Source organism: Symphalangus syndactylus, chromosome 6 (assembly GCF_028878055.3).
Source record: "Symphalangus syndactylus isolate Jambi chromosome 6, NHGRI_mSymSyn1-v2.1_pri, whole genome shotgun sequence".
In the NCBI taxonomy this organism is placed as follows: Eukaryota; Metazoa; Chordata; class Mammalia; order Primates; family Hylobatidae; genus Symphalangus; species Symphalangus syndactylus.
The window spans coordinates 101,016,995-101,038,584 of NC_072428.2; the positions used below are offsets into that span (position 1 = coordinate 101,016,995).

General features: G+C 37.4%; 1 protein-coding gene across 7 annotated transcripts in view; it reads right to left on the reverse strand.

The window, feature by feature from the left end:
* The window catches only part of IMMP2L (inner mitochondrial membrane peptidase subunit 2), an 886,329-nt gene that overhangs the window by 154,809 nt on the left and 709,930 nt on the right, over positions 1 to 21,590 (reverse strand). The window contains exon 7 of one of the 7 annotated variants that reach the window (XR_010121572.1): positions 10,919 to 11,057. The exons of the other annotated variants lie outside the window; for them this stretch is intronic. The gene's annotated coding sequence lies outside the window, so the exon portion shown is untranslated. The remainder of the gene's footprint in view (positions 1 to 10,918; positions 11,058 to 21,590) is intronic. 7 annotated transcript variants of the gene reach the window in all.

The window sequence follows — 21,590 nt, forward strand, 5'->3', positions numbered from 1 at the left end:
CCTTGTACTTCCAAAATGTAAAACTGATTTATATATACTTCCCATTTTATCATACCAAATATTAAAAAGGATATTATATTCAAAGATTGACATTTAATAAAAGAGGAAGTCAAGTTGTCCCTGTTTGCAGATGACATGATTGTATTTTTAGAAAACCCCATCATCTCAGTCCAAAATCTACTTAAGCTGATAAGCAACTTCAGCAAAGTCTCAGGATACAAAATCAATGTGCAAAAATCACAAGCATTTTTATACACCAATAACAAACAAACAGAGAGCCAAATCATGACTGAACTCTCATTCACAATTGCTTCAAAGAGAATAAAATACCTAGGAATCCAACTTACAATGGATGTGAAGGACCTCCTCAAGGAGAACTAAAAACCACTGCTCAATGAAATAAAAGAGGACTCAAACAAATGGAAGAACATTCCATGCTCATGGATAGGAAACATCAATATCGTGAAAATGGCCATACAGCCCAAGGTAAATTATAGATTCAATGACATCCCCATCAAGCTACCAATGACTTTCTTCACAGAACAGGAAAAAACTACTTTAAAGTTCATAGGGAACCAAAAAAGAGCCCACATCGCCAAGACAATCCTAAGCCAAAAGAACAAAGCTGGAGGCATCATGCTACCTGACTTCAAACTATACTACAAGGCCACAGTAACCAAAACAGCATGGTACTGGTACCAAAACAGAGATATAGACCCATGGAACAGAACAGAGCCCTCAGAAATAATACCACACATCTACAACCATCTGATCTTTGACAAACCTGACAAAAACAAGAAACGGGGAAAGGATTCCCTATTTAATAAATGGTGCTGGGAAAACTGGCTAGTCATATGTAGAAAGCTGAAACTGGATCCCTTCCTTACACCTTATACAAAAATTAATTCAAGATGGATTAAAAACTTAAATGTTAGACCTAAAACCATAAAAACCCTAGAAGAAAACCTAGGCAATACCGTTCAGGACATAGGCATGGGCAAGGACTTCATGTCTAAAACACCAAAAGCAATGGCAACAGAAGCCAAAATTGACAAATGAGATCTAATTAAACTAAAGAGCTTCTGCACAGCGAAAGAAACTACCATCAGAGTGAACAGGTAACCTACAAAATGGGAGAAAATTTTTGCAACCTACTCATCTGACAAAGGGCTAATATCCAGAATCTACAAAGTACTCAAACAAATTTACAAGAAAAAAAACAAACAACCCCATCAGAAAGTGGGCAAAGGATATGAGCAGACACTTCTCAAAAGAAGACATTTATGCAGCCAACAGACACATGAAAAAATGCTCACCATCACTGGCCATCAGAGAAATGCAAATCAAAACCACAATGAGATACCATCTCACACCAGTTAGAATGGCGATCATTAAAAAGTCAGGAAACAACAACTGCTGGAGAGAATGTGGAGAAATAGGAACACTTTTACACTGTTAGCGGGACTTTAAACTAGTTCAACCATTGTGGAAGACAGTGTGGTGATTCCTCAAGGATCTAGAACTAGAAATAACCATTTGACCCAGCCATCTCATTACTGGGTATATACACAAAGGATTATAAATCATGCTGCTATAAAGACACATGTACACGTATGTTTATTGTGGCACTATTCATAATAGCAAAGACTTGGAACCAACCCAAATGTCCATGAATGATAGACTGGATTAAGAAAATGTGGCACATATACACCGTGGAATACTATGCAGCCATAAAAAAGGATGAGTTCATGTCCTTTGTAGGGACATGGATGAAGCTGGAAACCATCATTCTCAGCAAACTATCACAAGGATAGAAAACCAAACACTGCAGGTTCTCACTCATAGGTGGGAACTGAACAATGAGAACACTTGGACAAAGGAAGGGGAACATCAAACACTGGGGCCTGTGTTGGGGGAGTGGGGAGGGATAGCATTAGGAGATATACCTAATGTAAATGACAAGTTAATGGGTACAGCACACCAACATGGCGCATGTATACATATGTAACAAACCTGCACGTTGTGCACATGTACCCTGGAACTTAAAGTATATTTAAAAAATAAATAAAAATACATTCCAGAGACTAAAAAAAATTAATAATTTTACTCCTTCATCAAAGGCATTCTTAAGTGAAACTGGTATGTATTTTTTTTCATGACAGTATATGATGGAGATGAAAACAATGACTATTAGTTCAACTTGGTGGTACTGCTTTGATTTGTACAAAGACACCAGGAGTTGTCCCACCATTGCTTTTGTAACATCAATGCCAATATTGACAGAGTAAAAATGACAAATTTCTTAGCATTCTAATAAAAATAGTTTTGACCTCAAATACCCCTAGAGAGTGTTTTGGGACTACCCGGGGGTTTATAGACCCCACTTAGAAAACTGCTTCCCTATATCCTCTCCATTTCAAAGCTGAGGAAATTGAGGTTCAGAGATAAGCAACCCACCCAAAGACCGTTATTAAACAGGACAGTCAAAATGCAAACCTAGGCATTCTAACCCCAAGTTCTTGTCTTTGATGTCCAAGCACACTGCTTAGGAAACTTTTCAATTGGTTGCCAGCACTACCACAATGTTCTTTTTAGTGAGATTTCACAATGGTCCTTGCTTTGCCCTCTGGGATTATAATATACCTTCACTCATCAAGCATTAGGTTGCTTCTATGAGCCAAGGCCTGAGCCCCATGATGAGGATGCCAAAATGAATAAGATATTGTCCTCACTTTCAAGGATTCCACAATCAACTGGGGAGACAAATGTGCAAACAAGATGTATAGGGTTGTGTGACAAATACTATAACAGTACTTTGTACAAAGAATTTTGGAAGCACAGAAGAGAGGGTGATTAATTCTGCCCAAAGAATGGAGTAGCTGGAATCAGGGGCTTAACAACAAAAGTGCATTTTAGTTGGACTTGAAGGATAAATTCATCTAATCCCTTTATTCACAAGAAAAGAGTCCTTCACATACTTGAATACAGCTATTGTGTATCCCATGTAAGTTTCCAGTACTTTGAATTAAGACATACTAATGTCATCAAGAATATATTATGAAGACGAATATAGAAAACAAATCACATAAGAAACACCTCTGGAAAATATGTACTGATCCTTCTGCAAGGATATATGCAAATTTATTAAATAAACCAGTAGTTAATCATGAGAGAGTTAGACAATTTCACCTAATAGCCAAGCAGTTTCTTCTAAGTAAGAACTAAAAACAAGTGTGCAAACTAAAAAGACTGTTCTCAAAGTGCTCCTATCCAGATTTTTTAGTCATCTCTCCTCTAAGCCAGAGGTCAGCAAATTTTTTATGTAAATGACCAGACTAAACATTTTAGGCTTTGTAGGCCAGATGGTCTCTGAAAACTATTCTGCTCCGCCCTTGTAGTGTGAAAACAGCCATATATCATATGTAAATGAATGGGCACGCTGTGTTCCAAAAAAAACTTTATTTACAAAAATAGGCCCAGATACGGCCCACGGGCCATAGTTTGCTGACTCCTGCACTAAGCCATCTTTCTTCTTGTGTTCTCTCTCCTTCTCCTGCATAGTAGTAAGAGCGTTAGATCTGGAATCATCAGAATTTTAATTCTACCCTTGCTAACAACCAACTGTGTGATCTTAAGCAAACTGCTTTATCATTCTGGCACTGTTTCTTGTGTCAAATCAAAGATCTTTGGATTATATGATCAATAATGGCCCTTCCTAAATTCCAGAGAATCACTGCAGAGTATGTCTCCTCCCCTGATATTCCTAATTCATTCCAGCATGGAATACACTATATGAGAGACTGGCAAAAAATAAATGTGACCTTAGGTGATACTAAAAGAAATGTATATGTCAAATGAAGATGGGGCAAGCCTAGTCTACTCTACACAAGATATATAGCACATGTAAAGTTCAATTATGAGTAAAACACTAACAAGACTCTCCACAGGAAAACAACCAGGGATCTAAAAGATTCTGAAGATTTTGGTAAATGAGATGTGGTTGAAAAACCTGGGCAAGAGTGGAGAGCAAAAATTTAGAGCGCATAATACTATCTTTCAAATGCTTGTAACTAAACAAATATTAGAACCTAAATAAAATATTCCAGGCCTAAATGATATTTCTGAATGCTCAACTATAATAAGTTCTGTGCCTTCTAAGTCTTCATAGCATCTTGAGTCTATAAAGTTATTGCTAATAACAATGTTAGAAGTAACATCATTTCTAATACTTCATATATGTATGGCTATTTAAAGTTTATATCCTTGTATATCACATTGTTCAAGCTTCCTGATCCTATGAGATTGGCAAAGATGAGTATTATTATTGTCTTTTTACAAATAGGAAAGCAGAAATTCAAAAAGTTTATTCTGTACCTAGATTATTGAATAAACAACATAAAATGGGGAGGTGCTAAAGCTAAACTCCCAAATCAGCTTAGAAAATGTAGATGAAAGACTAAAACAGACTTCACCAAATATTTTATAGAAATATCATCTCCTTTATAATTCTCAGAGGAAGGAGAGCTTGGGGGAGTGGGATATAACAGCCCAACAGCTTCAAAGCACTTTACATTTGGAAATAGTTGCCTAGCATTTTGCTTTAGCTGTTAGTGCTCAATTTACCTAATTTTTCTGTTAAGTGCTTCAATCACATGTGAATGCATTATGAATATAGTTCATAAAATGTCCGAGGGGTGGTGTTCTATAATAAAACAACCCCAAATGGGAAGAATTCTAAAAGCAAAAAATATTCCTTTCCATTTGATTCGTCTCAAATAAATGCCTTATTCTTAGAAAAACAAAAAAACAACAAAAAAAGAGAAAACCCCCAAGCATCTGTGAATAATTCAAAGTACTAAATGGCATGAATAGATTAATATTTTAATGTTATACTTTCCTTTTATCCAGACACAACTTTGAACATAATAAATCTGGTTTTAGAACTTGAAATCCTCAAGACTCTGTATTTGGTCTCTTTTTAAAATATGTATAATTAACTTCATCTTTGAAGCCTCCTGGAGGTTGTAGAGGGCAGAAGAAATGTATTTTTGTTAAAATGAGCCAATCTGTGGGAGGCCTCCCAAGTTTCCTACATAGAAAATTACAAAGAGATTTGAGAGAGAAGCAATATTGAAGCTAGGTATCCAAAGAGAAAGGATATTATGCATTGATAAATTAATCTCAATCAGCGCTTTTTTCCTGGGCATTGAGGATACCAATGAGGGAACAGGGCTGGGGCAAGTCACATATGTGCTTAGTGTCATTCCCTTCCCCAACTCTCCAAGTTTTCTTTTTTTTTTTTTTTGAGACGGAGTCTCGCTCTGTCGCCCAGGCTGGAGTGCTGTGGCGCAATCTCGGCTCACTGCAAGCTCCGCCTCCCGGGTTCACGCCATTCTCCTGCCTCAACCTCTCTGAGTGGCTGGGACTACAGGCGCCTGCCACCACGCCCGGCTAATTTTTTGTATTTTTTAGTAGAGACGGGGTTTCACCATGGTCTCGATCTCCTGACCTCGTGATCCGCCCACCTCGGCCTCCCAAAGTGCTGGGATTACAAGCGTGAGCCACCGAGCCGGTTAAATCAGATTATTTATCACTAACATCCCAGGTTACCTTGTATGAGAAAAGAGGTTAAAAAAGGAATGATTTGTAGTGTGCTTAGAAAGGAAAAAGGGACATTCTAATCTTGTGTAGAGAAGTCGAGGGAATTGATGGGCTGACAGTATATACATGGGCCTTATGCCTTTTTAGCAATAGCAAGTGAGGCTCCTTCACTTTCCTGTGGACTGCTTCCTTCTAGAAGCTCAGGTTCTCCAAAGGCTGTGGCTAGGAGGGACAGCATTTAGGACAAAGGTGTTGGACTTCACATGGGGGTTTGTTTCTAAAAAAAACCGTCTATAAGGTAAAAATGACCTGAAATCAAAATACCCTTGAAGATCTCTTACAGTTTCCTTAAAGTAAAGTGGACACAGTTTTACATACACAACCCTGTACTGTAACTATTCATAAATATAATGTTCTCAGTAGGACACAGTTGATAATAAAGAAGGCCATCTTGTACCGCCAAAAAAAAAAAAATCAAAATATTTCAATTTTAAAAATGCACTCAGTGATGTGAGAGGCTAATACCATGAGGTGTGCAAGAAGCCACTTGAGAGTCATAGTATGGAATGGAGACCAAATTGTCCCTACTGTTTATAATGTCAGATACCTCCTCTCCTCTTTTTCTTTTTCTTTTCTCTCTCTTCCTCCCTTGCTCTCTTTTCCTGACCAGCTGTTGTTGAAATCAAGTAAACCTGGACACTCAGATACTCCAGGGCATTTTGAGCCTTACCAGTTTTCTATTGCTACCATTACAGTATACGTACAATCACCACAGACTTATAGCAGCTTAGGGCAAACACAGGCTTAGAACAACTCAAGTCTATTACCTCACAGTTCAGTACGTCAGAAGTCAGAATTGGCTGGTCTGGGTTTCCCAAGGCCGAAATTAAAGTGTCTGCTGGCCTGGCCCTGGGGGAGAGTTCCCTTCCAAGCTCATTTGGATTGCTGGACAAATTTAGCTCCACGTAGCTGAAGGAGTGAGGTCCGGCTTCCTTGCTGCCTGTAGACCGGGGTCGTTCTCAGTTTCTAGAGGGCACCTGCATTCCTCGACCCTTAAAGTTGGCAACAGTGGGTTGAATCCTCATGTTTCAAATCTCTCTACCTTCCCTTCTACCTCATCTTTCTTCTGCCTCCATCTTCAACAGCTTCTCTCTAACTTTTCGGTTTTCCTGCTTTGCTTTTAAGGGTTCGTGTGATTACATTAAATATTGCCCCCTCCCCTAGAAACTTTCAGGTTCCTTATCTAATTTAAGGTCAGCTGATTATTAACCTTAATTCTGTCTCCAAAGTCCCTTCACATAAGTACCTGGGTGAGTGTTTGATTACACAATTTGGGAATGGGAATCTTGAGAAAATTTGTTTATTCTTTCTACCATATGGTAATAACAAATTATTGGCCTTTCAAACGTATCTTGGTACAGCCCCTAAAATATGCTGCATATTTAGCCAAAAGACACAAGCAGCCAACTTGGTAAATAAGATCTCATTTGCAAAATGAAAACCGAAATGGAAACTTATCAAAAGAGGCTGTTATGAAAGGTTACAAATATTTCAATAAAAGCATAAAGGGTTGCAATAGCAAGTATAAAAATAAGCATGCACTAAAAGAAGAATGCTCTGGCCTGACAAAAATACTAGAGGGAAAGAATCTGCAGAATCTTCATTTGTTCTCTGGCCTGACAAAAATACTAGAGGGAAAGAATCTGCAGAATCTTCATTTGTTCTCCAGACATTTGAGGTCACTGATTTATTCAGAGGTACCCAGGTATTCTTTCCAGGTGAAGTCTGAAGTGTTTAGTGCTTTAAAACAAACAGTGCTCTCAGCCTTGTTAGAGGCTTAGGTGAAAGTCCCTAATTTAAGCTAAAGGTCCCAGCAGGGTTTTTTTTAAAAACTGCTTCCAAACTGATTTGACTTTAAAACCACTCTGTAGGGCTGGGCACGGTGGCTCACGCCTGTAATCTCCACACTTTGGGAGGTCGAGGTGGGCGGATCACGAGGTCAGGAGATCGAGACTATCCTGGCCAACATGGTGAAACCTCGTCTCTACTAAAATACAAAAAATTAGCTGGGTGTGGTGGCTCGTGCCTGTAGTCCCAGCTACTCAGGAGGCTGAGGCAGGGGAATCATTTGAACCGGGAGGTGGAGGTTGCGGTGAGCCAAGATTGCACCACTGCACTCCACCCTGGGGACAGAGCAAGACTCCATCTCAAAACAAACAAACAAAAAACAAACAAAAAAATCCTTCCCTGTCATTCTGATTTTAGCCAGGTTTTGCATTGTACTGTCGTTATCCTGGTATATTCATGGGTTTTGCTAAATAACATCTTAGCAAAGTAAGCCATGCTAAAGTTCAGGACTTCCCAGTATGTGACACATTCCTTCTCTTCTAGCCAATAGTCATAGACCACTCTCTTCAGCTGACAAGCCTGCCTTCCCTATTTTTCACAATCTAAAAGGGGCCTGGTGATGGCGTGCTTCCTAGCTTTTCTGTAGCTTTACTTGGCCTGGTGACCCTTGGTGAACTCAGAACGTTGTGAAGCTCAAGTCTCGAGCTATGTACCTACCCAGAACTGAATTTAAGTCACACAGATCACCACTTAACCCTGGACAGGCATTTTGCACATTGTGATAATAATAAAAAAGTTTCTTTTGTTCACAAGTACCACCAAGAAACTTGGAATTCTTCATAGGAATTCTGCAATCACAGAGATAAAAATTACTGAAGAGTATGAGAATGCAGAGGGAGAATTCAGTTTGATCATATGAATAACATAAACATATAGAAATAGACACAGAAGTCGTGATGACTTTTTCTAATTCTGAGAATGGATTTAGGTAACCAGGCCAGTAGGAGAAAGGATTAGGGCAGGTTTCCCTGCTCCCTCCAGTATAGCTCCTGACATGTTTTCCTCTGGGAACTCTACTGGTGATCCGTAATGCCTCACTCCCCCCTGCCATATTCTACCTCATACATAAGATGTAATCAATTGTCATATTATGGCCTTGCTTCCTATTTAATGCAAGGGAGAACATTTATTGCATTGCTGGAGATATTCATTCCAGAACAAGAAAAAGTGGAGCTCTTAGAAGAGTTTTAATCAGGAGGACGGGCACGGTGGCTCATGCCTGTAATCCCAGCACTTTGGGAGGCTGAGGCAGGCAGATTATCTGAGGTCAGAAGTTCGACACCAGCCTGGCCAACATGGTGAAATCCTATCTCCACTAGAAATACAAAAAGTAGCAGGGTGTGGTGGTGGGTGCCTGTAATCTCAGCTACTCAAGAAGCTGAGGCAGGAGAATCGCTTGAACCTGGGAGGCAGAGGTTGCAGTGAGCCAAGATTATGCCATTTCACTCCAGCCTGGGCGACAAGAGTGAAACTTCGTCTCAAAAAAAAAAAGAGAGAGAGAGCTTTAATCACAAAATTAAAGTATTTTTAATTGTGTCTTGCCACCTAGGGGCATTCTTAGACCATCTGGGGGGATGGCTGATTTTTAGAGACTTCATAGTATATTCACTGAGGCAAAACAATAAATTTAATCTTTCAGCTTTTTCAGAAGTTCAATATTAGAAGGAGATTTAAAGCAATGACTTTTTTAAATAAAATAACTTGCATATTCAACATTACATTTCATGTTACAGAAGGCCTAATATGACAAATTCAGGATAAATTTCCCCTGTATTTCAATGCTAACTCAGATGACTAAGCACATCTCAGCCCTTTGGTTTTATTTAGTCAGTGAAAAAGATTTTGGTTTCTGCTTAGCTTTAGCTCAAATTCCTTTGAATGGGGCAAACACGAGCTGTACCATTCTCTTTGGTTCATGCCTAGTCAATTCTCTTATTTACTTACCAGCCTGATTCATGAAGGCCTCTGAGATGAATATGAAAGTTCTCCTCAGGTAAACAATGAGAACTAGATCAACTAAGTTATTTTCTTTTTTGCTTCAGATGCCAATAACTTGAGAATTAAGTTTAGTGCTCATCTATATTAATAAATTCATTTGAAGTTGCTTCTAGCGTCTTTCTCTTTATAATTTCATTGGTTGTTCTAAGTTTATTTAGAAGTCTCTACTTTTTTATTGTAATTTATTTTTAAAGCTTCTTCAAATATTCTTTATGAATAATAAATCTTAAATGTAGTTTTAAAACTGGGACTTCCACAGAAATTCACTGTAGTTACTGCTGGAGCACATTCGGTTTAGACTATTACTTTCCCGTACTAGCACAGCAGTCTGTCATGTAAGAAATGGTCACTAGACAAAAATCAGGCCTTACTGGTCATATTAATACAAAGTTAAGAGTGGCTTAATCATACATATGTGTGTGTGTGTGTGTGTATGTTATATATATATGCAACTTTATATATATAGTGTATATGTAACATATACACATTAGCTCAACTCAATCCTGAAGAAAGTTGCTAATCAGTGTTCTAGCAATTCATCAAGGAGACTAGTACCAGAAGAAATAGGAGACAACCCCTGGAAGGAAGAAAGTTTTGTGCTCCGTCCTTCCAAGTATATATGCATATACATATATACCTCACCATTATACCATCTTAGAACAAAGAATTAAATTTTTGAGTTCACAGCTTTTGTAGTTTAGTATTTGTCATATAATCAAAAACTTAACTCTTGAGTTGCAAACAGTTTGAAGAAAACTATAGCATGTGACAGTGCAAAGCATGAAAGTAGACTAAGATTGGGAGCTGTCTTTTCTACAAAGAGAATTGTAGGGATTAAGACAAATTTAATGGAAAGAATTGGAAGAATAGATTACAGTTGGCAGTAGTGATCTTCTCAAACACCCTGGCCTTTGTGGAGTAAAGCACAACTTGGTTCTCATGAAATAGGTGCTTTTTCCCACCTGCCAGGGGCCACAGGCCTGCCATGTAACCAATCACCCTCAGAAGAATGGATGCCAGGTAAACACTGAGTGCCGTCAGCCAGGGCAGGTGCCAGATGGAAGCCTTCACCTGAAAACTTTTTTTCCCCCAGAGAAAGATTCATCACCTGTGCCACCTAGCCTCAGAATCTCAGCACCAGAGCACCTTAGGCAGGAATAAGTATGTAAAACAGGTAGCTAAATCACCTTTAGTGCTCAGAGCAGGAAAAATGTTTGCTTCACCTAACAATAGTAAGAACAACATAAAAACTTTGCTGCAAAAGGATCAAAAGAGATTTTGCCCAGGGGCTTATTTCAGGGAACAATACGAGAGAGCATGCCAGGAGAGAGGGTAGTATGACTCTATTTATCATTATATGCTAAAGAATAAAGGTGTTTATTATCTGAGGCCAAAGGTCTGATCCACTTACCTAATATGCGGTATGGCAGTGCTTTTTATAGGCTCTGAAATTTTTGTCCTCAGATCTCTCAGATGATCAAAGACTCTTGGAAAGCTGCCAAGAAGGTCTCTGGCTCATCAACCTGCTCTCCCCAAACATCCTCAGAGCCCTAGGACCAAGGACAACTATAAACCAGAGAAAACAACCAGGAGTAGCAAAGCTAGGACAATTAAAAAGTGTTTGGTTGTAAATTTCAAATCATTTCTCCAAGCTAAAATACTTGCATTTGTTCCCAGAAGGTAGTTTTGTGTTAAACTCGGTAGCATTTTTTTTTCTCCTCCTGAATCTCTTTTTCTTTCTCTGTGAATTCGCTAGGTAGAAATGAGAGCTATGATCTTTGCATATATGACACTGTATTCAATAAATGTTAAATAACAGAAGATTAGAACTCTTTCAATAATTCTGTTTGTTATTCTCATTGTTTGTGTCCTCTTGTTCTTCTCATCCAACAAATCTTTCTTCACATGCCTCACATTTTTTGAGGGCAGAAAATTTTTGACCCATTTTTCCCAATAGGTCACTGACTTTGCAGAGCATGGCATATGCTGAAATGAACATTGTAATTACATTTACACCCAGGGCAACATCCAATTGTTCACTGTCATTTGTAGCTAGAAGCACCTACAAATGACATATATTAATGAATGACAGATCCTGTGGTGAGTTAATAAGATAACAAATCTCAGTCAGTATTGCATAAATTGGGAGTGAAGGGGAGCTGAGTTCTTTGTAAACATGTGACCTGGTGGAATGAAATCTCTGTAAGAGCAATTCAGAAACGGTAAGGTTAGGTTAATACTGGTTCCCGTATTCCCACTGTTCTATCAACCCACTCAATTCCTACATTCCAGTTGGTTGTGTTCCAGAATTTCTCTGAGAGTGAAACCCGAATTTACAAGTATTGTCATAAATTGGGGGGGTGGCCCTCATGATATGATTTGGCTGTGTCCCCACACAAATCTCATCTTGAATTGCCATGTGTTGAGGAAGAGACCCAGTAGGAGGTAATTGAATGATAGAGGTAGGTCTTTCCTGTGCTGTTCTTGTGATAGTAAACAAGTCTCACGAATCTGATGGTTTTAAAAAGGGGAGTTTCTCTGCACAAGCTCTCTTCTCTTGCCTGCTGCCATGTGAGACGTGCCTTTCACCTTCCATCATGATTGTGAGGCCTCTCCAGCCACATGGAACTGAAAGCCCAATAAACCTCTTTCGTTTGTAAATTGCCAGTCTTGGGGATGTCTTCATCAGTAGTGTGAAAACAGACTAATACACCTCATAAACACACATGGCAAAATTCTCTCATGCATCATAAGTTACTAAAAAATCCCCTTAGAAACCTCTGTGGCCCTAGGCTTTTGGTTGTTTGCCCTTGTGCTTTAGTTGGCTGATGTGGTATAATGAAACATAAAGCATTCATGAAATTCTCTTATATTTTTGCCAATTGAATTGGAAAACAATTTTAAAGACTGATAAATCCAGAACTAATAAGGATCCCCAGGGTGCAGAGAAATTCTGCTTCACTGCTGATGGCCACGTAAATTGCCATAACTTTTCTGAAAAGTGATATGGCAAGGTCCATTACTATTTAAAGGTGAAGATGCCTTTTGAATCAGGGATTTTTCATAAAAATTAAAGGCAGAATACCTAAGGATTGTGTACAAGGTTGTTTATTGCTGTTAGTAATCGCACAAAACTAAAAACAACCTGCTCATCAATAGAGAAATGATTAAATAAAACATGATACATTCATTTTATGGAATATTAAACAGCTATTAAAAAGAATGAATTAGATCTACAGGTATTGACATCAAGGCAACGTCTATAATACACTGTATAAAAAGAAGCAAGTTACAGAATATGTGTATAGTATTCCAGTTTAGGAGAGAAGAAAGGGAGGGAGAAAGAGTAAAGAAGGGAGGGAAGGAGGTGGGGAGGAAAGAGAGAGAAAAGAGGGGAAGGAAACAAAAGGCAGACAGACAGACACAGAGAAAGAAAGGGAGAAAGAGCAAGAAAGAGGTAAGGGTGGGGAATATGCAAAAAGGTATGCATGTGTCTATCTTCATATGAAAATAAGGACTACTATGCTGCAGATGATTTTAACACTTGTTACACAAAGACATGAGGCTGAAGGAGGGAAGATGAAGTTATTATTAAATTTTCTTTATTTACTTCTGTAGGGTTCTATTTGGTACAGAGAGAATGAATTACTATTGCTGCCCACCATTATTAAAAAAATAGCTTGATGAAAAAGGTAGGTTGATGTCAACTATACAGGGGCCTCAAACTACTTAAGAAGGAACCAATTTTTAGTTCATGAAAATTTGAGATGAATGGGGGTTGGGAGGAAGGTGGGAAGGGTAAAGTTTACTGAAAGTGTATTTCTGAATGACAGTGGAGACCAACAGGTGCTTTCCTTCCTAACCGGGAATCCCAGCATCATTTAGACATGAAAATGTGCAGAAGGCCTGGCAATTGAGCCTTTAATTTCTACCTGTAAATTGCAATTTATATGTTGGGGATGGCTCTATTGAGAAACCAAAGACTATGTAAGAACACATTGTTTCCGGGCCTAGACTAGGGCACTCAATTTGTTTTGGTCAAATGAATTGCGGGAATAACTAAATCTCACTGTTGTTCCAGCAAAGGCCTTGGATTAAGATATGCATTTAACATCATAGGTAGAAATAGTAGTTAGAATTTATAATAGACTAGTTTTTAGCTTCCTAAATAATCATATTCAGTCAGTAGTTATCTGGGCCTTTGATCCTATATTCCTGAAGAATTTTTTAGCATGCACACCGCATAAATATATATTTATCTATAAATAATATACATGTTCTACTATTAAGCAATATTTTGACTTAATGCTTTATGAACATAAATAGAAGTAGACGTTTTATTATATTTTATTTATGCATCTTCAATGGTTTGTCCTTTGCGTTTCTTGTGATGTGTGCGCTTTTCTTTGGGGTCCACAGTTTTATAGGTTGCTATGGTTTGAATGTGTTCCCCAAATTTCATGTGTTAGAAACTTAATCCAGTATGGCAGTACTGAAAGATGGGGGCCTTCAAAAGGTAACTGGATAATGAGGGCTCTACTCTCATGAATGGACTAATCTATTCATGGTTAATCGATTAATGGCATATCATAGGAGTGGTGGCTTTATAAGATAAAGACCCAAATGAGGATGTGAGCATGCTCAGCCCCCAAGCCATATGATCAGCAAGAAGGCCCTAGCCAGATGTGACACCTCAAGATGTCAAGAAGCCTTCTCAGCCTTCATAACTATAATAAATAAATTCCCTTTTAAAAAAATAATTACCCAGTTTCAGGTATTCTGCTACAAGCAACAGAAAATAGACTAATAATACAGGTCCTAAGACTTTATTTACCGAGTCCAGTTATATGTTCTAATATATACATGAAACAGTTAATTTATTTGAGTCAGGAAAAATCTATCATAAGGATGATCCCTGACTGCCATTCAGCTGTTGATCTTAATGTAGCCTTAAATGTTTTAAGATCTAGTGATTTTATTTTCCATGAATATTCAACACTTTAGATCTAGTAGATGTTTTTATGAATATGACAATACCAGCATACTTAATATCACTGCATTCTCCAGAAATCAGGGATATGTTAGTTTAACAACAAATTTCAGTGCTATTGTTTGACCCTTAAATTCCTTCATTTGAACCATCTTAATATATGAAAATACAGACTTAAGAAAAAATTAGACGATGATTCACAGTGAAAATTTTCTATTGTTACATGAAGGATAGACCTTAGAATATCTTTAAAAAACTAATTCCATTAGCTATTAGCAAAATTATGCCAAATATATATTAGTTATGAATGAACATTAGTAGAAACATCAAATGAACAAATGATATTCATTAGGATTTGTAAACACTCCTTGGATAATAAAAAAAAAGTCTATTAGGCTAATTCAGGCTGTGCTAAAAGGCTAATTCATTTTCAACTTAGGTTAATACAAATGCCATTCTTTCTTGACCTAGGCATAGATATATCAGAAATCATTTTTATGACAAAAGAGGTCCTTACAAGAGAATGTTGAGTATATGTAGTCCTTAACAACTGCCTCCTCCTACAGCTGTACCTTTACCCCAAGCACCCTATATATATATATATATATATATATATATATATATATATATATGAATATTCCAGATTATTGATTTGAGCGAGTGCAATGAAGCTTATTTAAGCACATAAATGCTTAAACATGGGCACATATATTTTAATTAATATTAAACACATGAATGGATAACGAGGGCTACGTATGTGTTCCTATATTAAGCAGATATATCTACCAAACTATACCTGTTATGAACAGATAACAGATATATATGATATCTATCAATTCATATTAATCAATTAAATAATTAATTGATTAATAGCTGCTTATGTTAATTAAGCAGATATATTTTAGTAAATTAGAAAATTTAAAGACTTTATCATTGTTCCATTCGTATAGTATCAACCAAGCTGATATACTCTGCTTGCACACATCCCTCCCTCCCATGGTTCTATCCACTGTTTCTCATTCCTTCTCAGTGCTCCTGGATGTCTTTGATGGGCTACACTGACAGACTTCTCTAGTGTCTGGCTTTTGTTTGGAATCAGCCAGCAGAGGGCCAATGAGAAGAAAATGGCAGAACATAGAGAATGAGATTCCCTCTCTGTTGGGCTACAGTTTGGCAGAAGTCCAGGTTCCTTGAAAGGTCACAGCTGCTGCTAGAAGTTCCCTCCTATAGCTATAACCTCAACTGAAGCTCTTTGTAGGTCCTGGTAGTATCTCCCCACTTTCACCCCCAGACATAGGAGTGGTAATAGCTCCTACTATTGCTAGCCCAAGAGTGCTTCACCATCCTTGTTTGCTGTTATCCTTTTTCATACCTTTGTAAATAGTTTCCTATCTACAATTCCACCAAATTGAATGTGCCATCGATTTCCTTCTGGAATCCTGACCTATACACACATAATCTATTAAGGCTCTATAATATATAAAAATAAATAAATTAGAAATTGATTCTGCTTTCAAACAGTTTACAATCTGGAAAAGGAAACAAATGTGGTTTAACCGATATCATTGGTTAATGTCTGCTTAGCTAAAATTGAGAAGGTGATAGTATTGTCACATAAATGCAGAGGGTGGGGTGGAAAAAGGTAGAAAATTACATGGAATAACTTGTTCTCTACATGCTGACTTGAAATAATTTGTTTACATATGATAGTATGAAAGTGTATTTAGAAACATTTTAAAAAGATTTTAGAATATCTACCTTCCTATAATTTGTGTATATGTAATATATTTGAAGGGGCAATTAAAAATTACATGCCCTTGCTCCTAATGATTGTATCATATACATACTCATTTTATGAACAACTTTTGTCTCTTTTCTATATAATATTTGTTTTTTTAACTTCTCCATACAAACTCTCAAGTACAAAAACGTTATTTCATAGAATATTTTAAACTCTCTGTTCTTAATGGAACTATTAATTATACATTTTGGCAATTTGGTAGGGATAAACTCAATTTTGGTAGTAATATAACAAACCATGAGCTGGGTTCTAATAGTGAGAAGGCACTAGGGATTCATAAAAGGATACTAGTTAATGGTGTTTATTTAATTCAAGGGGCCATTCAATAAACTTGAAAAAGCACTTTTCAAGTTTTACATGAACAGTTAAATTTAGATTTCTAAGCCCTACTGGTCTATCAGATGAATTAACAAATGTATAACACACAGTTTTCTTTTTTCCTTTTTTTATTGTACACATTTGAGGTGCACAACATTATGTTTTGATATATATATATATACCCATAGTGGAATGATTACTATAGGTAAGCAATTTAACATATCCATCATCTCACATAGTATGCTTTTAAAAATAGAACCTTTACTTCAAAACATTTAATACATTAATGTCAATTAAATGTTTTGAATAAAAGGTTCTATTTTTAAAAGGATACTATGAGATGGATATAAACAACAAATGAGACCAAAAAAGGACATGATTCTTGTCTTTAAAATATTAAATGAAAAATCTATGCATGAAAACTAATGATAGATGACAAAGTAGAATCATTGCTCTATACATGTTTATTTTTAGATAACTAATAAGGCTAATCTAGAATCATTTAGTTTAATTAGAGTTTAACAAATATTCCCACATGAATATGTTCATGCTTGCTTCACAGCTTCCTCGCTTTCTTTTATCATAATAGATAAGTCATTCACACTGCATTTCAGATCAAATTTTACATGACTTCAATAGATATATTATAGAATTAACAAATATTGAAATAGTACTGCTTGAAGACTTTTTTTTAAAGAACTGGGGCTTAAGAGGAAAATTAATTTTCAGATAAGACCTACTATATCTGGACTTGGCAAACAAAAAGTGCTTACATATTTGCAGAAGTAACTGTAAAGATCAATGAGTACATTATCAAATTGTCTAAGAATTGATGTAAAATTCAAATATTTCACCCTGTCCCAATGGCATGAGTTTCAAAAGATACAAACATAAATACGTCTAAGTTAAAATAAACACTGGGTCAGTAAATCTCAAATTTATAAAGTACATTCAAAGCTTTGAACTGTACAGCCTCAAGTGATACATTAGCAGTACAGACATACATTAAAGCACTTAGCATGAAAATTGTCCACTGTAAAATGGGGCAGAAACACATTAAATATTCTTATCAATCTCAAGCCCAAAAGGATTACAATTTAGAACAAATGCAGTTCAGTTATTCAAAATGGACCCAATAGCTTCTCCAAAAATTTCCTAACTATTTGGGGATTTTTTTTCCTCTCCACTTTTGAATCTGCTGAACAGGGAGAACAGAAGGAAAATATTTCAATAATTTATTTTTGTTTATTTGTCTGAAATAGCAAATCATGAAACACTCACTGAACATAATTAGCTCCTCTGCACTGTGATTCCAAATCTCTTTGGATGCTGGGCCAGCTGACCAGATGGTGTGCTGTAACATAATGCCTTTGCAACAGAGGCTTGAGTTCAGGTCTGTAGGCCACAGGACAACAGAGGCAGATTGCACCCTGGATGTGATATATTCAACTTGGAAGGCCTGGGGCTGGCAACTGCTACTGTGCTCTTTGCCAAAGGGCAAACCAAATGCCATCTCTTCCTCAAGCCTCAGGCTCTATTGTTGTATGTGGAAGCTTATTGTGTTTTTAACCTTTGGGGGAGGCAGAAGGAGGGGAAACTGTGAGAGGTCAGGAAGACAAAATAGGTAAGGAAGAAGGTAAAGTTAATCGGTTTCCAAAATATTTATTACCTGCTATGCTGAGAAAGGATATGATGGCATTTGCAAAAGGATAGGCTGTTGCCCTAAATTACCTTGTATACAAAGGAATTTTCTTAGGCATCTTTTTTTGTTCTTAATTAATAAGACTGATTGGTTAGCAATCTGCCTTATGACTAAGCCTGACAGAGCCTAATCGAAGAGAAGCTTAATTGCAGGAAAGCAATGGAAGAAATTCATTAGAGAAGTCTTGAAATCTGAAAATTATGGGCAAAGCAGGCTACCCGAATGGAAATTAGGCAATTTAAGATGTCTTAATTAGATTTAAAACCAGAGCTTAGAAAAACTAAATTAGCTATATCGAATCAGATAAAAAAATCTGAGATAAAATGCATGGTTATTATTGGATTACTCAAGATAGTCTGTGTAGCTTTGTGCTGGTAATTCTACAACTCAGTCTTTACGAGTAACGACGACGACAAAGAAGACAGAGAAGACAGCGAACATGAACTTGTAATGGTATTGAATTTATTCCAAGCCTTACAGTAAATGCTTAAGACGTTTTAATAACTTCCCATGGCCAATTATCTTGAAGAAATCCAAAAATGGTAAGCAAACAGAAGCTTAATTTCAACTTTGTTGGCAAAAAAAGATGAAGAAACAAACCAAATACTCCAATGTGTTACTGATTTGAGATTTAGACATTTGCATAAAACTGTTGTGGTTTGATGATGATGATAGTATGGGTATGGAGGGGGCCAGTCAGTCAACAAAGTAGTATATTTACTAGATAAACATGGGGCATTGGAGTTAAAAATAAAGGAAGTAGACAGGAAGAGAAAAATATCCAAAGGTATTTGGATAAAGCTTGTCACTCATTCGGTTATATTATTGGGTAAATATGTCTCAGGCACCATGCTGAAGATTCATCTTAGAACAAAATATACAAGGTCCCTGCTATAATGCAGAATAAAACTTAGTGAACAGGATGGACATTAAACAGAGATAACACACATAAATGTAAATTACACATTGTAATAAACACCAGAAAAAATATAAAGCCATCAATGTGACATGATAGCAGGAAAATGTGATACGGATAAGGGCCTTGCTGAGGAAGTCATATCCAAGCTGAGACCTGAAGGCTGAGGAAGGAACTTCCCTTGGCTAACCAGTGCCAAGGGAAGAATATTCTGGACTAAGGAAGTGGTCCGTGTGTCGGGATGGGAGGCAGAGAGGGTGGCCAGGGTGGCTAAGGCAGGGTACATGAGTGAAAGGGCAGGAGAGACCTCTGGGATAGGAGGAAGGGGCTGGGTCCTGCAGACTGTTAAAGACTGGATTTCGTGCTAAGACTTAGGATCTAAGTGAAGTCTGGAGCCTTTGGATGGATTTGAGCAGAAGAGTGACATCACAGGATTTGCACTTTTAAAAGATCACTGTCACTGCTGAGCCAACAGTGTGGTAAAAGAGAAGCCTCTGGATTCCCAGTGTGCGCTGGCTAGTGTATTCATTTGAGAAACATTTTTCAACATCTTTTATTTGCCAGTTCCACTGAGGAGGAGAGAAATGCAAAGATCAATAAAGCTCAGAGTTTTCTTTCAAGAAATGTAACAAATTATTAAATAAATATGGTTTGTCAGAGGTAAATGTGTATTTACAGGCATGTACAAAATGCTAAAGGAGACTACAAGAAAACTTCATAAAAGAGATAAACGTGGAACTAGATCTTGTAAGGACATAAGAGAGAAAATGTTTCAGACAGTAGCAGTGCAAAATAATGGAGTCATAGAAGAGTTCAGTATGAAATGGAAACCAAAAACAGTTTAGCAGTTTTGCACCCAGAAAAAAAGGAGACGGAGAAGGGTAAGCTTGTGACAAACGGATGGGGGTATTTTAGATGCTAAGGTATTTGCCCTTCATCCTATGGTTAATCAATAGGGGAGCTTTCAGATGTATTCAAGCCAGATGACGCTGTAGTTCAGAAAGATAAATCTAGTCCTACGCAGAAGACAGAGTGGGAGATAAAGCACTTAGTGGCAGGGAAGACAGTTAAAAAACTTCTACAGCAGTCCAGAAGGAGAGATGGTGAAGCTACAACCTAAAAGAGAGCATGGAAATGGCAAGGATGGACAGTTTCTCTCCCAACTCCACATTTCCATCTCTGCTTCTCCCACAACCACCTATGGCCAGGAAATTTACTGGTCGCAGGGTTCCATTACATGTACACCAAGGGCAACATAAAAGTCGGTGGAGTCAAAGTGCAATTAAGAGGATTGAAAGGGGAGGCCCAGAAAAAGAGGCCGGGGAGCCCCAGGCACAAAGCTTCCTACTTCCTCATTTTATCTAGGAAATCAGATAAATCCAAACTCTCATCAGCTGGGAAAGATTTAAAAAGTAGCATGTGTCATAAGTCCAATATTTCAACCTAAAATCCAAAAAAGCAGCTACTTCCTTGCAAGAAAATGCTCAGAGCTTTCCCTCTCACCTTTCCTTTCCCCTTTCACCTTCCTTCACTGTTCCGTGTTTATGTGTATACCTGTCTCCCTCAGCATCTAGTACAGTGCTTAGCAGACAGTGCACACTGAGTTAATATTAGGTTAATGTTTATTTATAAAGATAGTAATTGGTGAATGAAAATATATGTTAATTTATTTTTGTTCCTGTCTGAGAGAGCTTTCGAAAAGTATCAGCTCCATTCTCCACATCCCAGATTCTGACAAAGGGAGCAGGATAGAGCCTGCTCATCTGTAGTTTTAAAAAGCTCCCAGCTGAGTCTTCTCTGCAGCCAGATTAAGAACTCCTGCCCTATAATCTCCTGACTGTTAATGACTTAAGGGCCTGGGGTAAAATAAACTTTATCAAATTGTTATATTTTTATCAGCTACATTTACACTAGTTTCTCTCTGTTCTATGGCATTCATCCATACCTCTTTACTAAACTTATTTCCAACTGATTCTTCTTAGTAGATCATATGTACTCTTTATTATAATTTTCCTTGAATTCTTTGCAGTGCTTGATCAGACTGTCTAACACTTCATCACAAACTATCTTCTCCCTTAACTTCACGATTCCACATTGCTATGGTCTAAGTGTTTGTGTTCCCCCAAAATTCATATGATGAAGCTTAAGCACCAATGTGATTATATCAGGAGATGAGGTATTTAGGAGGTAATTAGGTCATGAGATTGGAGCCCTCATGAACGAGACTAGTGCCCTTATAAAAGAGTTGCCAGAGAATTTCCTTGCCCCTTTCCCACCATGTGAGGATAGAAAAAAGGTGCCAACTATAAACCAGGAAACAGGCCCTCAGCAGACACTGAATCTGCCAGCACACGGA